Genomic DNA, 26,292 nt, shown 5'->3' with positions numbered 1-26,292 from the left:
AAGACAAACAGACAAATAATAGTACACATGACACATCATAGAAAACTAAAGACTAAGCAACACGAGCCCAACCAAAAAATGTGGGTGACCTCACTCTTGTGCTCCCGAAGGGTAAGCAGATCCTGCTCCACATGTGATAAAGTACACAAAAAAAAGTAAACTTATTGTACATGGTATCTATCATGTTTATATAATATATTGCTGATTTTATTGACAGATTTCTGACTTTGTTGATATATTAATACATCAAAAGATCAAAATTTGACATATTCACGATGATATATCCTGACTATCAAAAGCCACATAAAATCCAATACAAATCATAATTAAACGTTTTCAGTGAACTTATTGTATGCATGTGTTTAAGTTCCTCATATTCTTATTTTTATCAAAAAAAATAATATTTAAAAGTCATCAACTTAAATTGGATCCTGCTCATATACATCATAAATATAACCAAATCCATCTGACATGTTCATGTAACTAATAGTAAAGATAGCAACAATACAGGAAATACATTTGAAAAAAACCATTTTCCATCAAAGATTTACTTGCTTAGTTAGCAAACTTTAAGCCAATAAGTCACTAATGAATGTCACTAAGTTATACTAAAAAAAGATTTTTCATCAAAGGATACTTTGAATAAAAAAAATAAATATCCGATTATAATTATAACATTCTGAAAGAAAACCAGAGAAATATCATTTCTTTTATCTCTGGAAGTCTTTTTCAAGCGTGTTGTTATGTAAAGTTCTAAAGATTTGAGTCTTAGAAACATGATTTATTAGTTGTTATTACATTTGATCTAGCTTTTAGTAATTGTGAGTTCTCTCAGGTTTGCACATTGTGTCATTCGTGTTTTTGTTAATTGTTTTTCTGCTTTAATGTATGGATCTGAGGAGTTAAAACCTTTATCTGATTTTCATTGGTTGTTCTTAAGATGTGCTGTTACACCACTTCCCCAGGTTAGGGAGCATTGAGCAAATGCTTACATGTTTAATCGCACCACATTCTATCTATTCCAAGTAAAGAACCTGTAATTGAGTAGGTTTTGTTTATTGCTGTGATCATATTTGTTTTGTTTATTGGATTGAAGGGTTTTTCAAATGTTGTACTGTTTACTATCACTTTTAGAGGTTTACAGGTATTGCTGGGCACCTGCTTACATGTTTAACATAGCCACATTCTGTATGTTCCTCTCCTAACTCATAAATAGCTTGTAATTTATCTATTGTTTTGTACATACAGTCTGGCATTTAGTTTTCTTAATTCATCTTATTTTGGGGCTTTGTATAGTTTGCTTTGGGATATGGGTTTTACTAATTGTTGAAAGCTGTACAGTGGCCTCTCACTAGTTACATTCACTTCATTTAAACTAAGTTGGATATTTGTCTCAATAGAAATTATACCACATCTCCTTTTTTAATCGTAAAATTTGCTACAGGATGCAAGGCAATGCTCCTTTAATGAAGTTTAAATAAATCCTATATTTTTTTCTCTCTTATAGATCTAAGAGAGCAATAATCTATTCTTTTAATTTGTATGGCCTGATGTTTTGGATATTGTGAACTTTTCAATAGTTAATGAAATATCCCCATTTTTCTCTTATAAATGGCACTTATATTTAATATTAGCTGTTGGCTTCAAGTAGTTGTAATTATAATTATCCCTAATAGCTTTTTTTTTAAAATTAATGATGATTTAATTAGACTTAAATAAGTTTCTGTCATATGGGGAGCTTAGGGATATTTCCAGCCATTTCTAAAAAGGAGGTTCAATCCATGTCCTAATTCAAAAGAATTGATTGTCAAAAAGGGGGGGGGATTCCAGCTCCATAAACCACCTCTGGATCCACCACTGCTGAGGGGTTTGTGTATCATTAAGGACCCTCTGTTAGCCTTTTGATGTTTTTCACTGTGAACTGATGTTTATAAGTTATTCTAACATGACGTCCTTCAAACGCTTTGAGTACACACCCGTGGTAAAATATGAAGATATTGCATTGGCTGTTCTGACGGTATTCCCACGTCATATGTTTTTTAATGAATGAAGTACCCGACGTCATAGAATGATGAGGTTATAATGTAAGCATTTTACGGGAAAATACACGCTTCTGATACCGAAAATCATCACAACAAGGAAACGTAAACAAACGATGCTCAAATGTGGCATAAGCCTGTTTTTTATACATAGAAGGTAAATTATCATTAAAATTCATCTAAATACAATATTGTAAATAGGTTGAGCATGTCACTTATTCTGTTTGCCCTGTTGTTTACACCAATCAAAAAGTGCATTAATTTATAGGAACGGCAAATATTTGCCTCCACAAAGAGCGCATCAATCCAAAAAAATTGCCGTCTTTGTCCTATTAGAATCAATATTAATATTGCTCAGGGTAAAATATTTGTCATAAAGGGCCAACCCGTGGTAAAATCAAGATATATCCAAGCCCCCATGAATTATTTTTTAACTGTCAAACGTATATTTTGACAACTTATCCATGTATTCATTCTAGTGTACAATTATTCAAGTTCAAAAAACCAATAATTTAAGCATACATATATATATGCATGCAAAATGAAAGCACCAAATTTTACAAAATGATCATAATGAAGTGATTTTTTATGGTCATTTCACTATTTTGTATTAGAATATTAAGACTTGTAAGAGTAATGATTATTACAAGATGATCAGTCAGATTTTCAGTCTCCCAAACAAAAAGTCCAATTAGATTTCCATAATCTCATATTTTGAAATACTATTGTTCCTTGTAAATAAAAGCTTAGAGTCAACATACAACAAAACATAAGTTGCAATAAGTTTAAAATATTTTTTCACATACCAGGCTAAACAATTGTTAAAAAACATTTTTTTGCATAATATTGCATTTGACAATTTTTACCTTATGGAGAATTTTGTCCTTTAATACCAGTAACATGTTTTAATTTTATAAAGCAAACATCAGATTATAACTGACTCGGTACAACTGTACTTATATAGATTATAATGGGTTTAGTACAACTATACTTAGGCCACTTTTTTTTTATTAGTTGGTTTACAGATCCGCCGACCCTGTTTTTCACGATATTGAAATAAAAATAAAAACGATTTTGGAGATTTTTTTTAATTCCGCCGACCTTTTTCTGTTTGAAGGAGTACAAATAAAAATAAAAACATGATTAAAAAAGATCGGTCTTTCTTCTTCCAGTCGGAATACCCTCGGAAATCCCGTGCGGTTCCCTGTTCAGTGAACGTTTCATGATGGTCTAATGTGGTGAAAAGGAACCAGTTGAAAGGCGGTTCCCTGTTCAGTCAACGTTTCATCATGATTTAATGCGGTGAAAAGGAACCAGTTGAAAATGGAGGCAACAACTCGGCAATCAATGTTACACGCAGGACTTCGGGAAAGTTCGGAGAGCCGACAACCTTGCTTCAGAAGTTGAAATGGTGGACCAGATACGATTTTAATATTGTTGCCTTGGAGATTTTCGGTGTAAATCTTAACGGTTGAACAAAATAAACATCGCAGTCATGAATAATAAAAATGAAAATTATTTTTGAGATGGTTTGGGAAGTTTGGTTTAAAAGGTCGAACAACCGCTAATTTGAAACCCTGTTTTAGACTGTCAGTAAGGTTGACGGCGGGTCAACTTTGGTTTAAGTGTTGATCAGAAAGTCTGAAACCCGTCGAAAGGGGTTGTTTTAGTTTCTTGAGGATTGAGCTGCATTTGTCATTACATATATGAGGTACAAATAATTATGACGTCTGGCAAGGCTTTCTGGCATCCAAGATTTGTTTTAAATAGCCTTGATAGACGTCACTTAAGGGAAGAATCTTTTAACTTGCTGCCAGGGATGGGTGTCTGATTAATTGGCCTTATTATATAAATACCTAAATACCATCCCACCGTACCCATTAAGATTTAATGGAACAGAGATGGGAAATGGTGGACAAGATCCCAACACAAAATCAGAACATGTATTACTGTAATAGAAAGCCTGACAATTAAAATCACTTCAACATTTATAAAAAGGGACAATCCCAGAACACTTCGAGATATAAGCTTATACTTTATTAATAGCAGTGTAAAATAGCATAAAAAGCCTAAGAAGGACATGTTTTCATGTACCACATATGAAGGTATATGACATGCAGAGCGCATATGGTATTTCCTCAATAAGATTGTATTTTGTTATGAGGAATTTTGTCACTCCCTGATCTAAATTTGATAAATAAATACACAGAACAAAGAGAAATGCAATTGGTAAAGACACTTCCCTTTTATCAGGGACATGGTTTCATCAATCTACATTGACATTGGACTCCTTGTAACACATTAAATTTAAATTGAAACAGCAAGAATCAATACCAAATTATGAAACGATCTGCATACATGTTAAGTACAAAATGCATAATACTATCATATCTATCTATCTATCTTCCTGTCAAGGAGTGGACTCATTTTTGAGTGTATATACTCCAGCGATTATATTACTGTTATATAGAGTAATGTCATTGTTTGTTTCTCTCCATTTTTGGTTAAAAAAAACCAGTATTAATTCCAATTTTTATTTTTATTTATTTTTCGACCTCCTACCCAACATTTTTTCATTGTTTTTATTTTTATTTTTATTTCGACCTCCTACCCTTCCTTTTTTAAGAAGAATCCCGTAAACCAACTAATAAAAAAAAAGTGGCCTTACATAGATTAAAACTGACTAGTATGTAAAACTAACAGTCTATTATTTGAACTCAGAATTATTTTTAATTATGAAATTTGCATAATTTCTTGTGCTTGAAATTTTTATATGGATTTGGTATTAGATCTAGAATTTTTTGAGTGATTCATATAAATTTCCATACAATGTATATTGTATAGATAGACGTAGCCAGAGACATAAATTACATAGACTAGGCAGATGCCTCCTAATGCGGACTGACAAAAAAAAAATTAAAGAAAAAAACACTGAAAAGCACTTGAGCTGATTTTTTTCTGTCATTTGTGCTGATTGTATACATGTTACAGGTGAATTTTGATCATTATAAACCTCTTCCTTTAGGTAGTACATATGTTATGAATTGCCAATCCTAACATGTATATAACTTTTGTAACCTACTCACCAAGGGAGGTGATAGTAGGCTTATGAGCAGGATTAATCAATTTGAAAGATAAAAGCACTCTGTTTACATACATTCCAAAAATCTGTACCCTTATTCACCCTCTTAAAGTTTTAAACCAGTGCAACTGACCAGCAATAAGGTGGATAACGTGAAGTTGAGCATGTATATGTATCTAAGAATGCATGAAATTTGTCATCAGACAGCACGTCAGACATAAAGGGTTCATGGGGGAAGGAAAATTAATGGTCAATGAAAAAACTGTGATACCAATTTACCAGTTGCATTTGGAATTTTCTTTATACTCTGTGCTTAGCCCAACAGACTGGATTTTCGCCCACCAGTTAATTTGCGTCAAATGAAAACAACAACAACCTATTTGCAGGGAACAACAATTATATTTGACAATTCACAACATATATGTACATTTGCCTAACTGAAGGGGTTTATAATGATAACATAAAATAACATTCACCTGAAATTTTACCTGTACACAATTGGCACAAATATCGAAAAAAAAAAAAAAATGGCGCTAATGTCATATGCCCATCTCTATTTATTCAATTTTTTTTTATCAAGATATAACATCAGTTTTGTCCAAAGATTTAGATGACCACCACAATTTTAAAAATGACCTGTCACAAATTTGGCATTTTGCAATAAAAATAATAGTGAGATTTTCTTGAGCATGACATCCAGAGAATTTGTTTCGAAAAAAATCAACAAAAGACAAACAAATGCAGTAGGGTTTAAGTTTTAATAGGTACCAACCTTCACCCTAACTATTTTCAAAACCTGTTTTATGACCCTCCACAATCAGCAGTATAGACCTATTTTAAAACCCTGTACTACTTGGCCCCCAACAAACAGCAGTAAAGACCTATTTTTCAACCCTTTCAGAAAGGTCATATTATCTGTACCATCCAGTAGACACTACACGATTGTGCTCTTTTATCCCTGATGGATCATATATCAACATATGATATTGTCCATAGATCATTCTTTTGGGATAGCAATGATTGAATTAATCAGTTTATTACTGTAACCTATTTCCAAACCAATACAATTACAATTAATTAATTAGATTAATTTTATCTGATGGAATAGAGGTCAATCTATAAATCACTTTGATGCTATTCTTTCTGGACCTTAGGCCAAATAAAATAGTATGTGTGGTTCCAGTTAAATCTAAAAATAAATAAGGGTAGATAGGTAGGGATTTTTTTTTAAATTTTATAATATTTTTTTACATTGAGTCTATGGGAGTAACATTCTGACTTTAACTGTGCTTAACGGAAAATGACAAAAAACTCTTTAGGGTAGGCTATTATTACGACTAAAAAGTAGGGTAGGTAGGTAACTGGAACTACACATCTATTTTTGTTTGGCCTTGTCATGAAATTACCAGATGAATATAGATCTGATAGCAACAAATATTTGAGCAGTTATGCTTCTGTTTCGAGTTTTTACATGTAGCATTGACAACTGTTAAGTGCAAAACTGTCAGTAAGTTTTTATCTGAACATTTAAGATTCAGATAAGAAGACTGAAATGACTAACAGGATCTGATTAAAGGTATACCATCAGTAAATTTTTTCTCAATTTGACACTTTAATATGGTAGGCCAAAAATATACTTTGACAAAAGAAGATAAAATTTATAGACTTATTTGATGCTAACATAATTAATGAAAAGGGTTCATTTGACGGTCATTCCTCAATTCGTCCATTAGTTTATGTTATAGTTACAAGTTTTGCTTTATTATAATTATCATATCTATAGACCATAAATTTATTGAAAAAGTTGTATGAAATGTGATACAATACATATAAAAGGGTACTTTTGTAAAATTTCTGAAGACTGCCTACACAGTTATAACTAACAGGCTTAGCTTTCACCATGAGGGAAAACATTTTATCTCTATTTTCATTTTTAGCTTGATTTAATCATTCAAATGGTTGCCATCGATTACAATTTGCTTTTTCTGTAGATCTTATTTCTAAAATTTTATATTTAATCAAAATATACAGCATGACAATAGCGATATAACGCTTATAGTTATTTTTTCCATTGACTCAATTTTTTTAATTCAACAAATGTATATTTCTGACAATTTACAAAATCAATGTAAAATGTTATACAGGCTTTTTATCTGACTATAAATAATTCTCCAAATTGTCCAAACCTCATATTCTTTACCAATAAAACCAAAACACTAATTTGATAGGCAATTTCAATCATCTCGAATAACAATAACAAATATTTGTAAAATTGCTTTTAACAAGTAGGAACAATTTTTTGTGTAAGTTATGAGTTTTGATTGATTAACATCCCTATATATAAATGATTAAAACATTAGTTTTAGAATTAAAAACAAAAAGGTAAACATTAAACTAATAAAAGGAACAGAGTCCCAACATCCCTCGCTTTGCACATATCTAATATTTTCAAAGGGCATCATAACTCATTTAAATAAATGTGGAATGTGTCCAGGGGACATCATCCTTAATTTGTCTCTTAATTGTACTGTGTGTAAAGCATTACGCTTGCATGAGGTCTAAGCTCCTATATTTTTACAGTTATGGCCTATTCATACTTAAGATATAACTTCTATGTAAGATATTTTTCATTTTTAGCCACATTATTTTTGTGAAGAAACTGTTATTTTAAAAAATCCAGAAAATAAGGCTAATAAATCCCCTTTTCTCAGTGAAGCTCCTAAAAAATCCTCTCTTTATAAAATTGATCTGTTTTAAAAAAAAGTTGGAAATAAAATCAACCTTAAAGAGAAGATCTCTAGAAGACTTTCATTCCCTTTGAGCTAGATTTGTTTTTATCAAAAAAGTTATTTCAATCTATATTCATGATATTGCAGAAGACAAAGATTAAACTTATCAAAACTACACATTTTTCTGTATATAACATGCACTAAACTCACAAGGACAAATCTCAGCTACATGTAAATGCAGATAAAAAATTGAATTAATGCTAGGGGAAATATTCTTCATATTATTTCCTTGTAGATTGGAAGTAAGTTATATTATTATTCATATAAATAGACTTTGTTTTGAAAAGCATCTAATCCTTATTATTTTATTAAATAAGGCTAAAATATTTGTGTCACTGTAAGTTCTTATCAAAGAATATTGAACAAAAACAATTCTTTCATAAGTGATATTCAAATAAATAACGGACACAACTCTTTCAATCAGATTAAAAAGCAAAATGTCTTGTCGATTAATATCTTTTAATTCTTCAATAGATAAGTTTGCATTGTCCTAAATGATAAAACATTTTAAATATTGGTTATGTCTTTGTTAAACAACAATCCCGTTGAGAATTTTACTAAAGAGAACATCTTACCTTTTAAAGTTTTCTCTTGCGTGCAATCTGTTCAATAAACTACTGCGAAGTGTGCTAACACGATCTTTAAAGTCCCACTGGGTTATATAGAAAGGATGTCGATCTAAAAAATTGAAAGTAAGGACTTGTTATGAACCCAACGTTGATTACAAGTTTGTCAATCAAAAGCATTAGCAGTTTCAACCCATCTATATTTCCTGTAGGACTCACAAGCATAACGAAAATCAATAGTTGTAAATGTTACGTTTCTAGATACACAGGTGTGACGTACCAGTGAAGACAACGTCACACTGTTTTCATAGGAAACAGATGTTCAATAAATTAAGGTTTTCTAATAATAATCGACAAGATTCAATGTTAAAAAACACAAATCTGGTTCGTTGAAAGAAAATTTTATATACATAAACTTATTAACATTACAAAAGTTTAAATATACTTAATACCTTTCATCAAAAATCAATTATATAAATATATATCTGTAAATAAATATAGCAGGCGCCTAGTATGATAATCTTATTCTGAAATTTAAATCAAGCAGCACTCATTGTTGTTTGATACTTTAGGTGTCACACCACCAATTACTCCCTCAAATTTAGAGCGTATCTGAAAGTAGGCCTACTCGGTCAAAACATAGTGCATTTTAATTGCTGGTATGACACCTACACTCATATACAAATATAGTTCTTGTTGCATTGAAGACCTGTTGGTGACCTTCTGCTGTTGTTTTTTTCTATGGTCGGGTTGTTGTCTCTTTGATACATTCCCCATTTCCATTTTCAATTTTATATAGTGATAAGATTATGATATGTTGTCTTCCTTGCTTCAGATATTTGCAAGAAACTTTTAAAAAAATCAGTCATGTTAACCAAGTTGGCGGAAACTTTGGGTGAACATATCCATTTCCTACAAATAAGCAGTTTCTAAAACCACGTTTCCCTAAAAGATAGAGAATTTGATTAGGACTTTTCCTATGAGTTCAGTATTTTTGTTGTTTAAATAAACAATGAAAAAGACCACAATTGCTTAAATAAACATAATTGTAACTCTGGTTGTCTCATTCACAATCATCATACAGTGCTGTCAAGTCTTACACATTTTCATACTTATTAGGTGGCATTTTTCTTTTAATCTCATGCATTTGCTTCGTGATAACTTGCCTTCCCTGTACCATATCTTTTTAGTTTTATATTTATTTTTACAAAAAATTATCTGATTGAACAAAAACTTTGTATATTTTTACAAGATGATAACAAAAACATTTTTTGGGAAATTTGAATTTTATATTTCAATCCATCAATTACAAAAATATGGACATAAGAAAATGCATCATGCATAGAATATCATGGGGAAACTTGACTGTTCATACCTGTGATCTTTTTTCACAAAATTACTTGCAAATAAAAACACTCGTATAAGTTAATGTCAAAAATTCAATATAACTTCTTATCAATTTTAATTGTTAGATTTTTGTGAAAATAGTCACATGTGTTTATTTGTACAATAAAACTTTTTAATTATAGTGTGTCAAATAGTTGACAGATGTGCAAACATAATGAATGCTCATTATAAACAATAAATTTGCCTTTTTTGATGAGATATTCACATTAATAACAATTATCCTAATGATGTCCATATTTGGTAGTTTACAAAATGAATTGTCTGCAGTTCACCGAATATGTCTTTTAGCAGAAATTTCATTAAAAGCATTTTATTTTTGGGATCAATAGCATCATATGATGCAACAATTTTACAGATTTTTGCACAAATGTTCATTTAAGCTTTTCTATCTGCTTCGTTATAATTGACTTTACAAACCTCATGTATATTTACTTAAGTAGAATAAATAAAAACAGGAAAGTGATTGATTGATTTTTGGAGTTTAAGACCTCTTTCAGCACAAATGACTACTTTATGGCAGCCAGTTTGTATTGGTGGGAGAAGCTAGTGTCTACATAAAAACATAGTGTACAGAATGGAAATTAAAGCCAGTGTGCTTGTCATCTAATATTGGCGTTGATACAACTGTCACATGTGGGTTTGAACCAGAGGTAGATCCAGTCAATTTAAAAAAAAAAAAAGGGGGGGGGGGGGGGTCCCAACAGAGAAGAACAGGAGAAAAGAGGTGGGGTGTTCCTACCATATGTCCCCATTCAAATGCATTGATCTGAAAGGCAAGTCTTTCTACTCATATAGATTTTGGAAAAAAGTATCTAATATAATTTTAGTAAACCTTTTAATCATCTGAGATAGTGCACAAAGCAGAATGCAAGTTCATTTAAATCTTGCATAAAAAAATAAAAAGATGTGCATCTCTCTTCTCAACTTAATCTATAAATATTTTACATTTCTGCATGAAGGAAATGCTGAAAGGATTATCTTAAGATTATCTGCTACATTTTATGTAAAACATTTGATACAACTATTTATATTACAGAACTGTGATAAAACTGTACGTTTAGCCTTTAACTTTGCATATAAATCTGTATTTTAATTAAGTGCCAGTCTTAGAAAGAATCAGGCAATTTAGTAAAAAATCAAAACATGATCAGAAAAAAGCCACCGAGATAATCATGCTATTTGATACAAACCATCATCCTGAGTTAAAAATAATTGGTCTTTCGTTTGTGTGTGTCTCGTAATATCAAATAACTTGGTTAGAAAATTGGTTAGAATGATAGCAAATTACAGAGTTTTCTCCCCTTATTTGTTAATTTCTAGTGCATTTCAACCAAATTGTATCTTCTATTACCAGAACAGAAAACGGAAATGGATGTTATTTTTGTGAATAACTACATATTATGAACTGAAATCAATGTCAAATTGGGTGGGTTTTTTTTGGGTCATGTTTTCACCACTGCCTGATTCTTAGGCACTTAAGTAAATAGTGAGTAAACTTTGAATACAGAGAAAACTTTAGATACACAATGTATATGGGTAATAGGTCTAAAAAAAAATGCAGATGATACTAAAGGGACAATCATAATTCATTGATGCAAGAAAAACAGACAATACCACGGCCAAAAAGAAAACAAACCAAAAAAAACAACAAGTCTAGTGAGTAAACTACAAAGAATGAGCAAATCACCCCCCCCCCCTCCAAAAAAAATTAAAAAAAATAAAATTAAATTAAAGTAAAACCCAACTTGTGTTTAGTGGCCATCATTACAGTTTATAATAATTACGGGTCAATATATTGGCTACAGAGGTCTCTTGTATGTCATTCCTCTACTTCTTCTTCTGATATAGAATTAAAAATACAATTTAACTCCAATTGTATAACTCTGTTAAAGGGTTCTCTTGATCTCTGCAACCTTTGCATAGCATTTTCTGATGGATGTGAATTTGCAAAGTGTATTCTGATTTCAAATTTGTATTCACTACATCATATAGTTACATCAAAATATTCTGTTATGAATTTTAGATTTCTTCCAAAAATGTTCTCAAGTAGTCCAAGTTTTTTTTAAGTATCACTGAAGTGGTAATTTTAAATCTAAAATGCAAGAAAGTTATATGAATAAATAAATATAATAATTTTAATTTGACCACCTACACCTTATCTAAATTAAATCCTGCACATATATACACAATACATAATTCAGTATTAGTTTCAATGTGGATTTTAAATTCCAAACTTTATTTTTAAGTCATCCTTATTATACAATCATATAACAGGCATTATAAATGTCCAATAATTAAGACTCCATTTTAACCTTATCTTGTCAATATAGTTTATATGCTGGTGTAAGAGCATGAAAGCTTTAAAAATATTATTCTAATTAGACAAAAGTAAAATTATACAAATCTTCATTTTTAACATACGAACTTACACTTTAGCTAGGTTAATACCATGTATAAATAGAAAACAGTATCACCAACAAAAGGAATAAATAAATAAATAGAGACAAATATTTTACCTTACCATAAGTTCAATGGCTCTTCATCCCTACAAATGGCAGTATGAAATATATTCCATAAAAACTATGACTTTCTGATGAGACTGTTCAAACACGTCATATAATTGTCCATGGCTCAGTCGTCCCAGATATATCTGAAAGATCAATTATTAAATCAGCATTAAGTATTAATATCTTTTAACATAAGGTCCATGAATACCTGACCATAATACATTTAAGAATGTGATGATATTTAATAGAATATATTATATACGTAATAATATACACCAGATGATAATCTATATTATCAAGCTGGATTATAATGTATTATTAGATTTAAGATAGATTAGAACAAGATCTTTAAATTCTGGTTGATGAAATAGGATTATATTGCATTTCTAACCCTGTATAAACATGAAGTATGTACAGATTACATTGGGAAATATTGTCAACAATTATTTGGTCAATATTTGTAAGTGCTAATCTTCATCATGCCATATACTTCTCCCTGTCCACGACAAATCAAATGGAATGATACAAATTTGAAATCATTAATATTAAAATACAATACTTTTAATTCCTTTTGATTAAATCCGACATTTTCCCTGAGGGTTATATGGATGCAGTTGAGATAAGCCATTAATGGCACATCTAATTATGTACATGTGTCTTGTGATTCTTCCTTTTATCCCTATATCTAAATATTGTTGATTCTTTTAATTATTCATAAGATACTGGTTTTGTGGATTTTGTGTGTATAGATCAACTATGAATTATACTATTTACTGTAGTAAAAATAAAATTGTTTATATAGGTTTGTATATAATGCAGACTTTGACAAAACTACCAAATCAAAATACCAATGAAAATATATATTTGCCACAATCCAGAAATTCATTCAGGTATCCCAAAAAATAAAATATTTTTAGATATAAACCAAAAATAACATTTTTTTTCGATTTTTAAAGGAACATAACTCTATAACAGTTCAAGTGACACCACCAACATTCAAACTCCATCTGTGTTTTGTGGTTATAAACATTGTGTATAGGTTTCACAACATTTGGTTGAGGAAAACTAAAGTTAGAGAACGGAAACCAACTTTGGGACATACGTACCTACGGACATACAGACACAAAAGGTTAAAACTCAATGCCCTCTCTGCTTCGACAGGGGCATAAAAATAGTCTTAAACTAGAGCAGGGAAAACAAAGAAAAAAAAATATTCATTGGCATACAACTTGTGCTTTTTGTGGCCATCTAAATTAATATTTTAAACAGTTTAATATCTCTATCAAATATCAAATTCATCAGCCTTAACATTATATAGCCTAGGTGGTCCATCTTGTTTTCCAATTGTGCATGATGTATGTTTCCATAACATTTGATATGTTATTATTTAAAAAATTTCATAAACAATTTTCTTGGCATAAAGAGTTTACCAGGCATGTATATTGTATGTACAGGTGTGATGGTATTCTTCATTCTTATGTAGATCTATGTAGGTAATCCAAGTAATGCTCATGTTATGACATAAGTGAAAGTTTGAGGTAATTACTAGTAGTTTAGGCAAAATATATGCATGACCTAAACGTAACAAGAATCAACACTTAAATTAGGCCAAATAAAATAATATGTGTGTTTCCTGTTTCCTCTTAAAAAAATAGGGTAGGTAGGTAGGGATTTTTTTTTATTTTACCATTTTTTTTTACATTGAGTCTATGGGAGAGAAATCCTGACTTTAACAGTGCTTATTGAAAAATGACCAAAAAAACTTTAGGGTAGGCTATTTCTAAGCTTAAAATATAGGGTAGGTAGGGAAACAGGAAACACACATGCTTTTTTATTTGGCCTTAGAGGTCTAATTTTCTCCAGTTTCATGTGTTGCATGAATTTGGATAAGTGTTTGCAAATAACAGAACATGCTGGGATTAAAGAATTATGAAATTGATTAGTTTCACATTTGAAAGAAATTGTTATGACATAATCTGTTAGATCTATGCCTGACAATCTTTTACAAACTATTTTTGCTAGAACTGATCAGCATGGTTGAGGCTACATATTTGACCTGCCAGAATTTTAAATGGGAATTCCATGTTTGTCAACAATTCCTTAATATGTACTGTAAAAATGTGAAATCTACTTAACATGTTTGAAGGTCATATTTTCGTTCTAGAAAACAAGATTCAATCTGACATCTAATATCTACTTTCATCAAATATAGCCATTGTAAATATTCCATTTTTAAACTCTTTTGAAAACTACAAGGATGAATTCAATCAAAGTTGCTAGAAGTAACACACAGGAATTCTACCATTATAAAGTCATTTCCCCATTTCCATTCTCAATTTTATTTCATTTTTTTTAATACATACTTAGTCTACCTAGCTACCAATTAACCCTTTAATTTTCCTGCCAAATAAATAACCCAAATTCAATACTAAATTACAAATAATCATTTAGATTACTTAACTTTATGCAATTATAGTCTTAAATTTAATTCTACAGAACATTGTTTTAACAAACCAATAACTTTAAAATGTCATCCTACATTATCACTAATGCAAAAGGAAAAGGCCAATAACTCTTGCATTACATAAAATAATTACAATAAATCTATCTTTGTTGGAGAACAATTAAAATAAATGGGTGCATTTAGAATAACAAACCTGAATGTTCTACAAATTGACTCCACACAGAGGGCTCCAACAGATAACACAGATCTCTGTCAATGAATGATATGCTCTAATCCCCTGGAAAGATCAAATTCTTATACTAAACATTGAAAATAACACTGCTGCAATTGAAATTAACACCAAATTGTTAAAGAGCAATCAATTTCAAATTAGTCTCTACATTTATTTGTTTTAATTTCTAAAATCCAATTTTCACTCACAGTTGGTATTTAGATAAATTAAAATCATTATTCAGTTAAAATAAATTAAATGTGACTGTATTGAAATCAGTGCACGTTCCCTTTAAATAATTTTCCGACTGTCACAAAAGTTTTCCTTTTAATAGCTATATCATTGTAAACAAATAATAAAGCTTTCTCAGGTATCAATTAGCTCAACAAAAATAGTAATGACAAAGGCCAAATAAATCAGAAATTGGGTGGAAGTATAGGTAGTACTTATTATAAATTTCTTTTAAAAATAAAACAAACAAGAATTTTATTTTTTGCTTACAAATTAATAATTCAAACATCATTAAATTTAACCTATTTAGTCCAACTAACCTACTACTAATGTTCAAGGTTAGGGGAGGGTTGAGGGCTCACAATCATGTGTAACTCTGACTAACTCAGTACTTGCTTGTCCCAGGTGAATAGCCTGTAATTCAGTGTATGTCGTTGTTGGCTGTCGACAATACTTTTTTTCTCCATTATTGTTTTGTATGTAAACAATGGTAAATAAGGCCCATGGTTTTCTCAATTGACTTAATTGTTAAATAAATTTTGTTATTTCAGGCCCTTTTATCATGTTTAAAGCTTACATTAAGGTATGGGTTTTAATTGAAAGCCATATAGGGTGTCCCGACTAAAAAATTTTGGGAGATTGAATGGCTATCTCCTTTTTCTTCAAGAGAGTAAGTGGGAATTTTTTATACAAACATTGTGATATATATCATATGTTTAATTTTCTTATATATATTCAGATTTAAATTATCAGTTCCCAGGAAGAACAGATATTCTTGTTGAAACATACCATTTGGTTGTTGAGTTGATTATGTTGGAGAGATTGTTCAAGGACAGAAAATGTCACTTCCATCAAAGGAGTGATCGTCTATTTTCAATGCCAATATAATAAAAAATAAAAAAAGTTTTGCTTGGCCTAAACTGATTTATGAATGAATTTCTGAAGTAAATTCCACATTTCAAAGGTTCATTCAAAGTCAAAATTATCAACATAACATGTTCTGTTTAAAAAGTCTTTTTTTCAGTGTTACTGAATATTTTCTGACAGAAGAATTTTGCATTTATATAATTAATTTAAAATATTCTAGTACAATGATCTACAAATGATAAAAGGTCATATATAACATTTTACATAAAATATCAAAGATCAAAATATTGTTATTTAATTGTTTTATATATATTTAAATATACTTACAAGTTTCTGCCCTATTTTACCATTTCATTTTGCATATATCCTATTCATTTTTCAACATCTGCCCCAGACTATATTTGCATCTGAAATCATAACACTATGTATTAAAAACAAAATACAGACTGAAAGTTCACTACAAACTAAAATAGTGGAACAATTTTCTTGACATTTATATGCAAATGACGAATAAATGAAAATAAATGGGGAAAAACAACATACTTCATTTTGTCATTATTGAATACCAAAAATCTGGTATCTCAAAGTACATAGGGACTAGAGTATAAAATAACATATATGTAATAATTTCTAGTAATTTAGAAAATTTAGATGTTCAACTCTAATGGCAACAAAAAAAACAATCAATATTGTAATTAAAAAAAAAATGGGGAATGCATGTCCATGGGACATAGATGATGCCCCCACTTGCATATATTATTTTATAAAGAGACATAACTCAAGAACTGCAGAATTGATGCTACCTAAATTTGTACTTGATCTGATTTTTGTGGTAATAAGCATTGTGTATACTTTTCATTACATTTGGTTGAGGCAAACTTATCTTAGAGAATGGAAACCAAAAACCAAGCCATTTTTCCATTTGTAAAGGGGCTTAACTCTAGAACAGAAAAAGTAACACCACCAAAATTCAAACTTGATCTGTGTTTTGTGGTACATGTAATAAGCATTGTTTATAGGTTTAATAACATTTGCTTAAGACAAACTAGAATTAGAGAACGGAATCAAAATATTCAGCAATTTTAACATTTGTAAAGGGGCACAACTCTAGAACGGTATAAGTGATTCCACAAAAAAGAGTAACATACTAATTTAGGGGCAATAACTACTAAGCAACAAATTAAGTCAATTGACACTTTTGGTTATGTGACTGATAAGTATGTACTGCCTTAGTATCTTCACTGTGTTATAAAAAATAAGGAAATTCAATTGGATTTTTAGACTTCTACAAAATCCTCCAAAAAAAATGCAATGTTTTAAAATACTGCAGAATATTACATGTGAAAAACAGTTTTCATAGAACAAAGTTACACTTATAATTTTAAACTCATGCAGCTTGCAGTCTGCACCAAAAACTTTTTCAACTACTAGTCCGAAGACCAATATTTTGACATTTTTCTTATTGGACCAAACAAAGTTTTGCAAAAACTAACTAGTCCGAACCAAATTTTACTAGTCTGGGGCATCGGACTAGTGGCTAACCGTGCAGACTGAGCTTGTAAATTATACTTACACACTAAAATGATTCTGTGCTGTTGTGTTGGGACAAGTCTTTCAACCTGGTATGATCTGTATTTGAAACTGAAACAAAATTATTTAAGTAGGTTATCAAATTATTGTGACACATGGAATTTATCAGTAAATAGAGGCAAGACAAAGGTTATTATAATGCAATAAATCTGAAAGAATAATTAACTAAAGGTTCCAAAGAGACTGTGTCGAGCACCTGATACTTTTATTTACAATTGATGCATTACTTAATGCATCCATTGTACTTTAGCTTTAGTTTCAGAGATATAATCCAGGAACTGCATTTTATCCCATGTTCTAATTTTAGCCATGTCTGCCATGTTGGTTGCAGGCAGAGTCATCTGACACATTTTTTAAAACTAGATGCTCTAATGATAATTGTGGCCAAATTTGGTTGAATTTGTCCTAGTTGTTTCAGAGGGTAAGACTTTTGTAAAATGGTAAAGGTTACAAAAATTTACAAAAATTTGTTAAAAATTCACAATAAAGGACAATAACTCTTTTAGGGGGCAATTGATCATTTTGGTCATGTTGACTTATTTGTAGATTTTACTTTGTTGAACATTATTGCTGTTTACAGTTTATCTCTATCTATAATAATATTCAAAAACTGCAAAATTTCCTTTAAATAAACTTAACAATTCAGGGGCAGCAACAACCTGTTGTTTAATTTGACTGAAAATTTTAAGACATATATAGATCTTGACCTGATAAACAATTAACTCATTTCAGATTTGCTTTAAATGCTTTAGTTTCAGATGTATATAAGCCAAAATCTACATTTTACCCCTATGTTCTATTTTAGCCATGGCTGCCATCTTGGTTGGTTGGCTGTGTAATCAGACACATTTTTTAACAAGATATTATCTGATACCCCAATACATGTAATGATTGTGGTCAAGTTTTGTTAAATTATGCCTAGTAGTTTCAGAGGAGAATATTTTTGGTAAAAGTTAATGACCACGAAGGACGATGGACGCCAAAGGATGAGAAAAGTTGGTCCTGTGGGCTGATATTTCAAACTTTGGAAGAATCAGGATAATCTAGTAAAAGTATCCCTATGATTGGAAAAGGCAGACATAAAAAGATTTATTTTGAAAATTGATAATGCCCCCTATGTCATGTAGGTCATGTTTGTAAATTTGAAGTAAATTGAAGATGAATTACACTTCACCATATAATGTACATGTACAAACTCAATGAGTAGAGGAATACAATTTTTTCAGAATATTTTAGATAATTTGCCACCTTTCAACGATCTTTCAGACATTGAAAAATTTCATCTCTTATTTCAATAAAATGATAAGGATGTAATTAGTAAATGTTACATTTAAGGTATTAAGGCCATAATAAATAATAGGTTTGTTTGCCCAAACGCTACCTACCCAGAAAAAAGCTGCCTACTCAAATTCTTTTATTGTCCTGATTTGAAGAAGTTTTTTTTTTAATCAAATAGGCATGAAGACTAATAAACATCTGATACTTCAATTTCTTTTTTGGAAAAAAAAAGAAAATGCCTACCTACCTACCCACTGTCCCAACCTTGGGTAGGGTTTGGGCAAACCAAAATATTTTGAAGTGTGGCCTAATGAGATGTTGTTTTTTTTTAGGTTTTTTTATATAGATTAAACCGTTGGTTGTCCTGTTTGAATGGTTTTACACTAGTAATTTTGGGGCCCTTTATAGCTTGTTGTTCGGTGTCAGCCAATGCTTAGTGTTGAACCGTTCTTTGACCTATAATGGTTTACCTTTCTTTTCAAATTGTTATTTGAATGGAGAGTTGTCTCATTGGCACTCACACCACATCTTCCTTTTTCTAAGTTCAGACATTTACTAACTTAAGTTTTTTCACGTTATGTATTATATAATTTGTGTTAAAATTATGTAAAACTATACCTCCTTAGTCAAGATAGATAGAAAGTAAAGACAAATTCCAAGACAATCATTATCAAATTCATTTAAACAAATTAAAATAACAAAAATACTGAAATTCAAGCAAAATTTAAAATGGAAGGTCCCTAATCAAATGGCAAAATCAAAAGCTCTGACACATCCAATGAATGGATTACAACTGTCAAATTCCTAAATTTATTTTAATAATTTTTAAAAGCACAGTCTTATGAACTAGAAAAAAGTGTTCTACAATCTTTTAAATGATCCATTTGAAAATTAATTACAAAGTACATTAAGTATAATTAGGTAAAACTGCTTAAAGTACATAACAATCAATTCATCCCATCAAAAATGAAGTGACAGAAATTACCTTATATTGATCCTACATTATCTCATGTTTGGAGAGAAAACCTTTACAATATTATAATTATCTCCCTTTGTCCATATATCAGATCTGTCAAATGGACTAATTTGCATTTCTGGAATTAAACACCTTATTATGCATGGGCCCATTGATATCTCAGTTAAATTCTGTATTTACAAGCATCGATTCATAGCTATCTTGTCTAAAGTTTAAATAAATTGACAGTCATTTCTTGTAAAAACTATAGCTATACCCTATCCTCTCTTGTGCTGAAAAATTCAAACCACCTGGAACTGCATGCAAGAGTGCTTTAGTAACTGGACTTATGATCAGAGCAACAGGCAAAGTATGCTCCCTTATTTTTTTTATTTTTGTATTATTTTATAATTTGCAATGTTTAACTTTATTACATGTAGCTCTATATCATGTATATGTATATGGGTAGTATAGTCCAGTCAAACTAAGATTTTACCTCAAACTAATTGCAACAGAAAATGTTTTAGTTCTAATCCATTATGCCCTTCATATACACAGAAAAAAGTCCCATAAAATCTAACTTGAGGAAAACTCAAAATCAGCATTTTTAAATTACTTTGGAAATAAACACTGGAAGGGGAGATAACACTAGCAAAAATGAGTCTTTTTTGGTCAGTTTTTGGTTGTTTTTCTTGATATTTATGTAAAGTATGATACTTTGATGGGGATATAAGTTTGTTTTGAGTAAAGAATATAATCTTGAATTATCTGCTCATGAAATGTACAAAACCAAGTGTTATGGGTAGTTTTATTTTTATTTTTTCATGCATTTTTCATTAAAGAAATTGCAAATTTAAAACTTTGTAACCATTTTGAAAAAAAAATATGAAAATTTGGTATTGTTTATATCTGTATATAATATTTTTTCAGCAACTTACTTATCTTTAAACTACAAAAAGAAGAATACATGCTTAATTCATTTTTATTAAATTTCAGATTTTTTACCTTGACATGTTGAAAAATAAATGGTCAACGAAATCTAGATCATAGATAGATAAAAATATGAAAACACCTTTAAAGATGTTTGTTATACTCTATAGACCGCTAAAAAAAACAAGAATCAATGATGAACAGAGGCAGTAAAGTTATAATTTTGTTTCAATTTTTATTGATATTTATTATAGTTATCTCCCTTTTCAATGCAAATCTCCATAAGAATTTAAATGGTGTTTTTTTTAGTCTTCCTAAAGTTAGATTTATTGGGACTTTTTTCTGTTTATATTTGGGGTATAATGCTAAAGATTAAAACTTAAAAATCTTCTGTTGCAATTACTTTCGGGTTAGGGTCAAATTTTTGCTAGATTGACACTTGTCTCAGAATTTTTTTTTATAACACAAGGTACTTAATATGCCACTTTAAAGGCTCTCAACCCCACTAAAATTGGTTATATCGTTAATCTAAATTGATTTATCTTTACAATGGTGTATAACATGCCTACATTTGTTGTCAGAATCATCCGTAGCAATCCTACCAAAGTATTCAATCCTAATAATTTTGCAAACCGCTGAAGAATTAGCAATACATGTCCACAGCAAATGATTTATTATAAAAATCGTTTTAAAAAAAATTTGTGAGTTTTCGTATGAATAGAACTTATCATACAGTTAGTAAAATTGTATAATATACCGTGAAAAAAAATCTAACAAGTGTTGTTTGTGGTACAAATGTATGTCCAATAAGTTGCAAATTTTCCGATGTCGTCTTGCAGACTCTTTTTGACTTTACGTATAAAATGATACAAGATCAGAGATAACTCTGAGAATCATTTAGACTTTCCCATAGAATTAACCAATCGGAAACGGACATATACAAGGAGACATGACGCTTTTATTGCCAATTCTTCAGCGGTTTGCAAAATTATTAAGAATTATTAATGAATTTCATGGTTTTAACTCATCCATTTATATGTTTGGATTTTTGATTTTGCCTTTTGATTTCCCTTTTTGAATTTTCCTCGGAGTTAAGTATTTTTGTGTTTTTACTTTTTAATATGCTAAATACCAATGTCTTACGTGTCACTTGATTTTTATGTACTCATTTATGATTTAGTAATAGTAGTATGGTCTATAGAAACGAAGGATTGTAATTTGAAGCTGTTTCATCATGATTACATTCCTTATGGTTTTTGTTTTAAATCAGGAACATAGATGTATCAACGTATCAGATTCAATACTAAGTAAGTAAGTTTCACCTACCTGCCAACCTTTATTTTTCTATATTTTAACAGTTTTTACAGAGACCCGTCGGTTTATGCATTTTGACTTTCACTTTCAAATGGACGTCAAGTTACGAGAGAGTTTGTGGCCTCGAGACTCAAATATGCAAATATTTATATTTTTTAACCTTCTTTATAGGAGATCGATGTGTTAACATTTAGAAGCAACCACGTTTTTTCACCTCCTTTTACAGGAGATTGGCAGTAAGCATCTAGTGCCGACCACGATAACAATCGGAAGCTCTCGGACATTTAGGTATCTTGCATCGTAAATGAACGAGGAGTTACATTATGGTTATTTGCACTATTTTCTCGTGGTCACGTGATAATCTTTGAAAATGAAAGGCATAATGCATAAACCGACGGGTCTCTTTAAAAACTGTTAAAATATAGAAAAATAATGGTTGGCAGGTAGGTGAAACTTACATATCCTACCGTAGTCTAAGATCGTTCATTTTGTCAGTTCGTTAGGTATTTGTGTTTGAACTTAACACACGGGGAAACTCCGCATTGATGTCACTACGGTACGTCTGGCGTAGAAAAACAGTGCAAAATACGTTTTTTCTGCACTTTTGAATAAAAAAACATTTCTAAAGGTAAGTTTTCATTGTTGTTTTCAATTATTGCCAAAAAATGCCAATTTTCTAATGCCGTTTCAATCCCAACTTCCGAATATTTAAAAACATTCTAGAACTTCACAAAATCCCATTTCCGGCCTCCATTGCTTTGTGTACATTCCATTCAGCGTCATCAATCTTGTGGCAGGCAATACAGGTCAAGCAAATCGTATTTTTAGGAATTTAAAAATGACATGCTCCTTACCTCTTTCTCGATTTTCCCGCGAAAAAAGCCCAACAAAAATGAAAGTAAAACTATATGAAAAAACGATGTCCATGCCATAATTTTGAACAGGCATATAGAGTTGGTTAATAAGAAACAATTTACATTTATTTTTCATAGAAATTTCTTTTTATTCATTATAAAAAGATCAATACTCTAACCATCATGACTGTAGGTAAATATTCATACAAAATTCCCTTGATGTCAAAAGGGATGGCAAAAAAAGAGTTTTCCTGTTGAATAAAACCCAGAACTATTGCAAACTATTTTGAAGCAATATCCCAGAAAGAAATAACGCAATTGCCGTAGACTGAAAAATCCCCTAATTGACAGTAGAGCAATTTGATTGGATATAACGAATTGACATCACGTGATTTTGACGCCATTGAAATTTTAATGTAAACAAACAAGGTCAGAAGGTTCCGTATGGGACATCATCGTACATTTAGTTACTGACAAACAATTACGAGTTATCAAGCTTGCCAATGCATGGTTATAAAAAATTAAAGCTAAGTCTACAGAAAAAATAAGAAAAAAATAGCCTTAGTATAACGACTTATCATTACACCTGGATATATGAAAAGATAAATGAAAAATGAAGAGATTGATGCCCGATTTATATAATTCCAAGGCCCTCAGTCGGCTCCAGAAGCGATGAAGTAGCGCATCCATTTTGGGTGGGCAAATATCCACTTTTTGATACGGGACAAGCTCTGACGTCCCACGGCCCCAGCTTGTCTGGCATAACAGCCGTTGGACGTCAGAGTAATCTCGGACTAATTCAATACTGTTCCCAGTTTGAATGTACTGTAATTCACTTAATTTTACCTGATTGGGTTCTATTTCAAAAATGTTTGCACATTACGTTCATGTATAGATACATTCCAATTGCTGTTTGTTACTGTAGTGAGTGTCTGTACATCCTGTAATGTGATAAAACGAAAGTAGAATTCCCGCCAAATAAAATAAAGAAATTATGAAACTTCACATCAATGCCAACTCGTACCTTTAATAATTCGTACTCAACCAACTCGTACCCGATTTTTATTAGCTCAAATTTTTATAATTATATTATGTATGTCCTGTAATTTTCTAACATTATAATAATAATAAAATAGATAAAAAAAAGATACAAAATTGCAAACATATATATATTAGTGATCATTATTCATATAGCAGGCCGGGCTGAGTATCGGAATGAAATACTTCAAGCCCACTGGACGTAAAGTAACCAACAATTAATCTTTCAATTAAGTTGCCGGGTCAGATTAGGAATGATAACCATATGCATACAGTACTTTGAATCAAAGTCCGTTAATCAAATGAAATGAAATGAAATTATTTAATAGTGGTGTGAATATCGCAATATTAAGAAATATAGGGGATAAATTCCACAACGGCTTGCCATATATTCCAACTTAGTACACATACACGGTCCGGCAGTACTATTAATGTCAGTATAATTACAGTTTTCAAAATGAAACTCAACTTATCTTGTTCTGACATATAAACAAAAGATGGAACTATATCATTTAAATTACAAACTTGAGGTTACATTTCTAACGCTTAACATTTAATGAGGAAATGGAATTCAATTTCGTTAATTGATCTTAATTGAGGTATACGATTTTCATGAACACACACAATAGAGTCTTTATAAAGATCCATAAAAAGTAACCTTTGAAGTTTAGTAAAATGCGTGATGATATGAATTATTTCTATCAAGTAATCCCTAACGTATTTTATTTCAAAATGTACGTATATAAGTCATGTTTAAATAAAGGTAACAGTCGTACACCGCTGTTCGAAATTCACAAATCAATTGACGAAAAAACAAATTCCGGGCCACAAACCAAAACTGAGGGAAACACACCAAATCAGTATAAGAGGAGATCTATGACGAGCAGAAACACAACAAATGTAACACACACACAGAAACGAACTATATAAGACATATAATATAACAATGGCCATTTTCCTGAATTTACATTGTCAGAAATGGTGGGTTGAACCTTTGTTTTGTGGCTACTGTGAAATTATGCCGATGTATTCAATTTGTGTGGAACTTAATTAAATAAAAAAAATTAAAAAAATGAAGTCCTCAGACATATGTGTTAGTAGTCCAGAGACTGGTGTAGTCTTAGGATAAACTAAAATAAATAATTTGATCAGCGATAGCCCGAAAGTTACAGATACTCTACAGATTTCAAACTGAAGATGACGTACATTTGTCATTTCGGTGCCTTTTAGAACTGAATATGCAATATGGGTTTTACTCATAGTTGAAGGTCGTACGGTGACCTACAGTTGTTGATTTCTGTGTCATTTGGTCTCTTGTGGAGAGTTGTCTCACTGTCAATCATAGTAACCACATCTTATTATTTTAACATTAAGACATTTATCATAGATGTCATCATATAGTCTAATTCAAAACTTTTAAAACGAAGTTGTGGCTAAACTGATAAAACAGAGAAAAAAACATTAATCTGCCATTTTACTTTGCCATGATTAGAAATCCTGAACCTCGTTATGCAGTTGTCTACACATTCATTGTCGGACATATAAATACTTTACTTTTGTGTTAACAGATCGTTGATAAATCCTGAACCTCGTTATGCAGTTGTCTACACATTCATTGTCGGACATATAAATACTTTACTTTTGTGTTAACAGATCGTTGATACAGTTTTCGTGGTAGATAATGACTTTTCCCAATTTCTGTGATCTATATTTGTCACCGGGGAGTAGTTATGTCTGTTTCCTCTTTTTGTGTTATGACATACAACGATCTATTATATATGTCACCAAGGAGTTGTAATGACTCCCCCCCCCCCCCCCCCCCCCCCCCCACCCACCCCCAACACCTTTTTGTGTGTTATTACATACAACGATCTATATCTGTCATAGCTGCAAAAACGTAGCTCTATTGTCCTTTGCTTTTTTTGTGTCCGTAAATATCAAAAATCATCAAAAGGACCTTAAGAGCTACGTTTTCGCAGCTATATATGTAATCGAGGAGTTGTAATGTCTTTTCCCCATTTTTGTGTTTTATGACATACAACGACCTCTATATGCCACCGAGGATTTATATCTTACTAGAAGAATTCCCGATGTACAATGTGCACTTGGTGTATCACCTAGCTACATTTTGTAATTATTATCTGGTTTCTTTAGTGAGTTAATGCATGAA

General features: G+C 30.8%; 1 protein-coding gene across 6 annotated transcripts in view; it reads right to left on the bottom strand.

The window, feature by feature from the left end:
- Positions 1 to 24,032, bottom strand: part of LOC134687622 (potassium voltage-gated channel subfamily KQT member 1-like) — a 91,606-nt gene extending 67,574 nt beyond the window's left edge. Inside the window, exons 1-6 of one of the 6 annotated variants that reach the window (XM_063548057.1) lie at positions 23,931 to 24,032; positions 17,737 to 17,804; positions 16,491 to 16,570; positions 15,048 to 15,175; positions 12,405 to 12,533; positions 8,486 to 8,588 (exon numbers count right to left, since the gene is read on the bottom strand). The gene's annotated coding sequence lies outside the window, so the exon portion shown is untranslated. Of the gene's footprint in view, positions 1 to 8,485; positions 8,589 to 12,399; positions 12,623 to 15,047; positions 15,176 to 16,490; positions 16,571 to 17,736; positions 17,805 to 23,930 lie in introns of those variants that run through there. The other 5 variants (XM_063548058.1, XM_063548055.1, XM_063548059.1 and 2 more) reach the window with 5 other exon arrangements.
- Positions 24,033 to 26,292: the final 2,260 nt, after the last annotated feature.

The sequence above is a fragment of the Mytilus trossulus genome, chromosome 10 (genome assembly GCF_036588685.1).
Source record: "Mytilus trossulus isolate FHL-02 chromosome 10, PNRI_Mtr1.1.1.hap1, whole genome shotgun sequence".
NCBI lineage: Eukaryota > Metazoa > Mollusca > Bivalvia > Mytilida > Mytilidae > Mytilus > Mytilus trossulus.
Note: the sequence above shows the minus strand (reverse complement) of the source record. Positions and strands in the feature narration are given on the sequence as shown.